We start from the raw sequence: 6,191 nt of genomic DNA, 5'->3' as shown, positions 1-6,191 counted from the left end.
GTGCCCACGTCCACGCCACACCGCCAGCAGCTGTCAGAAGTATGCGGAAACATAGAATGTAGCCTCTGGGGCGTACGATACCAATGCGACAAGAGCTTGTAATTCGTCTCTTGTGTTTTAGTAGCCTTAGAACTCTTGTGCGTAAAAATAAAAATTTTCTCCCAGTCCGCGTCAGAGAGTCGTGTGTCGCATACGGTCTCCCATGCCTCACAGAAAGAAGGTCTCGTGGGAAGGGGAGTATTGAGCAAGAAGGAATAAAGCGATGAGATAGCCCTCGCAGGAGGACGCTCCCCAACGCACCATCCCTCAAAAATCGTCAGGTCCCTATGTAAGCCACGGTAAGTAGGAAGTGAGGAGATGTAATGCACAACCTGGTGATATGTGAAGCGCTCCGTCCAGGTAAGTGGAACTCCCGGCCGCAACGCCTCCAGCGGCACAACCCCACCATCACTCAGCAGAGCCCGAATCCGAAGCGGCGGGGGAAGTCCCAAGAACTCCAACCTCGCCCAATCACGACCCGGGGCGAAATCAGGATTGCCCCACAGAGGTAGCAGGGGCGAAGGCGACGTGGTCAACCGAGCTCCCAGCGCCGCGGCCCTCCACACCGCCAAAGTTGGCGAGAGGAACGGGTGTCGCCCCACCCCCAAACCGGCTCTAGGGCCCCACACTGCGTGCAACACACTGCTACGCAACTCTCCTAGCTCCAAAGCAACCCAAGGCTTTGCGGTCGGACCCACTATGTTCCATTCAATGACCCGCAAGAGGTGTGCGGCTTGATAGTATTTGTAAAAGTCAGGCAACGCAAGACCACCCGCGGATTTGGGTCGAGTAAGCTGCGAAAACCTCTGCCTGGGGCTCCCATTACCCCAAATAAAGCGAGTCGCAGCAGAGCGGAGGGCATCAAAGAAGTCGCGAGGTACTCGGATCGGGAGCGTCTGGAATAGGTACAACACCCGTGGAAGTAGGTTCATTTTAACAGCGTTAACTCGGCCCACCCAAGAAATATACAAGGGCGACCACCGTTTAAGGTCCGCCGAGAGCGTCGACAGGAGAGGGAGAAAGTTCTCCCGATAAAGCCCGTCCACAGTAGGCGTTAACCAGACACCCAGATACTTCATCCTCCGAGTGCACCAACGAAAGGGGAAACTAGTAGTCAGCGTCTGGACAAGCTGCGGGGGTACAGACACGTTTAAAATCTCAGATTTGGAGTAATTAATCTTGAGGTTGGAGAGTTCGCCATAGGAGCGAAATTCAGCCAGTATGTTGGGCAGCGTGATCACGGGATTCTCAACCACAAAGAGGAGGTCATCTGCATAGGCAGCAACCTTGTGCTGCACTCCATCAACCCCGAACCCCACGATATCAGGATTGGAGCGTATAGCTTCCAGGAAGGGCTCGAGAGACAGCGCAAATAACAGAGGGGAGAGGGGGCAGCCCTGTCTCGTGCCATTCCCAATAAGTACCGGTGGGGAGAGAGCACCGTTAACACGAACACGGGCCGTAGGCTCAGCGTACAGAGCCCTAATCCACGTCAACATGAGGGGGCCCAAACCCTGATATTGCAACGTAGTGTGTAGGAACGTCCAGTCCACCCTGTCGAAAGCTTTCTCGGCGTCGGTGGAAAGGAACAGAACCTGACGGGAGCCCGCGGTCGCCCTGTGTATGATGTTCAAAAGCCGGACAGTGTTGTCACGAGCCTCCCTCCTAGGGACAAACCCCGCTTGGTCCGGGTGGACCAATTGCGGAAGAAACCGTGCCAACCGTAGCGCCAGCGCCTTGGCAAAAAGTTTCAGGTCAGCGTTCAGCAAAGATATGGGCCGATAACTCTGAGGTAAGCAGGGATCCTTGCCCTCCTTGGGTATGATGGTGATTGTCGCCGCCAGGGTCTGAGGGGCGAGGCGATGACTCTCTCGAAGAGAGTTCACAGCCGAGAGCAGACGAGGGAGCAACAGATCCGAGAAGGTTTTATAATAACCCAGAGGCAGGCCGTCCGGACCCGGACACTTCCCCTTTGGCGTAGCCCGTAAAGCCAGGGACAGCTCCTCGACAGAGAGAGGCTCCTCAAGCGCAGCCGCCTGTTCCCGGGTAAGTCTACGTTTAACATGTCGCGTCAGGTATTGGTGGAGACGCTCACTCGCAGAATGTGGGGCCACCCGGGACCCCCCTGGACATAAACCATAGAGGGAAGAGTAGTAGGCGTGGAACGCCTCCACTATCTTAGAAGGGAAGGGCGACACTGCCCCCGCTGCCGTGCGAATTTTATGGATGTGAGTAGCCCTTTTCAGGGGGTTAATCATTTTGGCCAACAGTTTGCCGCACTTGTTGCCGTGTTCCTGAAAGAATTTCTGGCTGTACAGGGAGGCCCGTCGATACCGCGAATTCAACAAGTCACTAAGTTGACCCCGCAGGGCCACAAGTTCGCGATAGTCGTCGTCCGTCAGGGATTGTTTATGAATAGTCTCCAGGTGCATAATGCGCCCAGTAAGCCTATCAATCTCCCGAGAACGAGACTTCTTCCGCCGCGAACCCTGCTGAATAAAGAATCCCCGTATCACGCTCTTATGAGCCTCCCAGAGGACCGGGGGGGCCGTCTCCTGCCTATCATTCTCAGCAAAGTAACTCTCCAACTCCAGCTTCGTCTGGGACACTAGAGCATCGTCAAGCAGGAAAGAGTCGTTAAGTCGCCACGTCCACTCCCTAGGCCTGTACAAAGGTGAGTCCAAAGTCATGGAAACTGGTGAGTGATCCGACCATGTCATCGGGAGAATGGAGCTAGTCCGTAAAAGGTCAAGATGGGACTGAGCAAGAAAAATATAGTCTAGGCGGGAGTAACAGTTGTGTGGTGAGGAGTAGAACGTGTAGTCGCGATCAGCTGGGTGTAAGGAACGCCAACAATCGACAAGGCGGAGGTTCGCCAAGGAGCCGCGTATAGAACGCAACTGGCTCAGGGGAGAACAGCTGGATCCCGACGAGGTATCCACCTCGGGGCAGAGGGGGACATTTAAATCGCCACCCAGTATCAATACACCCTCTTGAAAGTCAGCAAGGGAGGTGAGAATGGAGCGCAGGGCAGCATGCTGGCCCCTATTCGGGAGATAAACACTGGCAAAGGTAAACATGACCTCCGCCAGCCGGCCCTTAATAAAGGTGTATCTACCCGACGCGTCTAGTAAAGTAGCTTTGAGGACGAAGGGGACCGAACGGGCAATCAAGACAGCCGTGCCCTTAGACTTGGCCTCCACATTGTTGCTAAAGTATCCCGTGGGAAAGTGCGAGTCCCTGAGAATAGGTGCCTGGCCCTCCTTAAAGTGTGTTTCCTGCAACAAGACAATAGACGCGTTATGGCATCGAAATTCCCTAAGTGCCCTAGAACGTTTCTCAGGGATATTCAGCCCCTTAGCGTTAACAGAGTAGACCGTCAGGGGGGCTGGACGGTAAGCCATGTCGGAAGGCAATGAACTCAACGTCCCAGACAGGGAGGGCGAGAAAAGGAGGATAGGGCGCAGGGGGGTGTGGAGGGAGGTCGGTAAGAAGGAGGGAGGGAAACCGCAGGAAAGGAGGGAAAGGGCAAAAGTAATGTGGGGTGAAAGTGTCAGTTACCGGGCAGAACCTGTGACCCAGAGGGGGATGACAGGAACCCCAGAGAGAGGGGGAGTGACACCAGAGCCCCGTGGGGAAGTGAGAGTAGCAACCAAAGTAGAATGCTTCGCAACAATAACTGAGTTGCGAGCTGTATCTGGAAAAGAGCAGTACGGAACGGTCCGCCACCCGCTCTGTGACGTAAATAATATAGAAAAAACACCAAAAACAAATAACAATCGGTCAATGTAATGCGAAGTAAGGCAGTAGAGCCAAATGAGAAACAACAGGCAACCAATAAGTGCCCCGACAGGAGAATCAGGCAATCAGGCATGGACAGCCAAGACCCCGCACCCGACGTCGAGGAACAGCGAAGACCCAAGGGCAGCCAACGTCAGTAGGGCCACAAATATACACACATGCATATAGAGATATAAAAAAAAAAAAAAAAAAAAAAATAAATAATTTGCAGAAGCCGTTGACACTCTCTAATAGAGTTGTCATTGGTTGCAAACCCCTTACCAACACAACCTTGCCAGTCCAGTTGACCTTGAAGCACTAATCTGTTTGCCCTGCGTAGTGCCCCGAATAGTCACAGTAGATAGAGAGCGATGCCAGAGTGGACACATGCATTGATAGGCAGACTAACCAGCTGTATATGGCCCTCATTGGCTAAGGCACGCATTACACATTGAATGGAAAGGAGTTGCAGAAGTGTGGCATACTCTACATAAAGAAGGCAGAACATATCGTTAAGAAATGTAGTCATAAGTAACCTTATGATTAGCTGCGTTTTAGACCATGGAATATTTTGGCTTAGGGTCCCTAAAAACCTGAGTTTGCCCTTGAAGGCCGGGTGAGCACACTGGTGTCCCCTGAGGAAGGTATTGGTGGGTATGCTACATACACCGCAAGGGAAGCCCCTGCCAGTGGGGAGCCGTACAACACCCCGCCGCAGGACGCAGTAGCCTCGGACAGCGTGCAACATAAAACAATAAAGTAACAAAACATAAACAAAAAAAAAAAAAAACAAAACAAAAAAAAAATAATTATAAAATCAAATAAAAAACAACGGCTCATGTGGGCCATGCGGACAACACGGCACGGAGAGTAAGTCCCAGTCAGTCCTGGAGAAAGCCTCAAAGAGAGAACGAGGACGTCCATAAGCGATGCGGGTGCAGCATAGCAGCACTCGGCGTCGGGCCACGTAGAGGCATCGGCGAAGTCGGAGCACATCACCTAAAGCGGAGCCGGAGCGTCATCCACTGCAACCCGACGGGGGGGTCCAGCCTGTCGGCGTCCATTCACCCCGGAGGCAGATCGGCGTGGTCCAGGTCCTGGGTCCCAGCTGAGCCAGTCCCCAACGGCGATCTCCGGCAGCCCCAGAGCCTGTAGGAAGGGAGGCACATCCGCAGGAATCCGCACCGTCTCCGCAGCAGAGCCCCTGCGCACCATCAGCGCAAAGGGATATCCCCATCTATAGGGGATCCCACGTTCCTGCAGGACCGCCGTGACAGGCCGCAGAGCCCTGCGAGCCTGGAGCGTGAAGCGGGACAGGTCCTGGAAGAGGGAAATCTGGTGCCCGTCAAATGACCAGAATCGCTGGGTCCTGGCTCTCTGCATAATCTCCTCCTTTTGGACGAAGCTGTGCAGACAGCAGATAATGTCCCGCGGAGGATCCCCAGGGCCGCCACCGTATCGCAGGGCCCTGTGAGCCCGATCAAACTTAATAGGTGGCCTGTTGGGGTCGTCAGGCCGGCCCAGGATCATGGAGAACAGCCTGTCCAAAAGGCAACGGAGGTCCTCGGGGCGTTCTCCCTCGGGCATACCCCGCACGCGGATGTTGGAACGACGGCTCCGGTTCTCAAGGTCCTCCAAATGATAAAACAGGTGAGTAAGTCGAGAGGTACAGGAACGCTGAAAAGACGTAAGCTGGCGGTCAACGTCACGCGTCCGGGTCTCAGCGGTCGAGAGTCGGGCATCCAGGCGCGTTATATCGGCGCGCAGGGCCGTAACCTCCGCACGAACAGTCTGTTTCACCTCAGACACGAGAAGGCTGAAGTCATCTTTGGTAGGCAAAGTGGAGAAGATGCGTCGCCAGTCGCGGGAAGAAGGCTCCGGGGAGCCACTCAGTGGTGGCTGTGAAGAGGACTCATCCGAGGCCTGGGAGCACGCGGGAGACGGCGCCATGTTGGAGTCCTCCGGCTGAGAGTGTAGCAGGGCCGGAGTCTGGAAATATTCCCTCAGCGAAGCCGCGGGAGCCCTGCTGGCGGTCCCCGGAGTACCCGGGTCCGTTGGCACTTTTTTATTCCTGCCCATGTCAGGCGTAGAAGGTGTTTGCGAGCTAGTTTAGGAGCGGGTGGAACGGAGCACACAAGTTAAGCAGCCATTCTCGTCGGCAGGCTAACCACGCCCCATAAAAGTTACATTTTAGGTGCTCCAATCTGGAAGTGGATCGGGGCGCTGGCACCTTCAGGTCAGGGGGCAAGTAAAGTCAAGTGGAGCTTGCCTTCACACAGTACCAACTGAAATGCTCACACCACAGGGTCATGTAATGTGCCTTAATGTGTGCCCACTAAGCTCCCACCAACAGAATCAAGCTTGTCCAACCC

This window comes from Sceloporus occidentalis, unplaced genomic scaffold (assembly GCF_023333645.1).
Source record: "Sceloporus occidentalis isolate IW3139 unplaced genomic scaffold, rSceOcc1.0.p SCAF_113, whole genome shotgun sequence".
NCBI classification, from domain to species: Eukaryota; Metazoa; Chordata; class Lepidosauria; order Squamata; family Phrynosomatidae; genus Sceloporus; species Sceloporus occidentalis.
The sequence above is the reverse complement of the archived record's forward strand: the minus strand, read 5'-3'. Positions refer to the sequence as shown.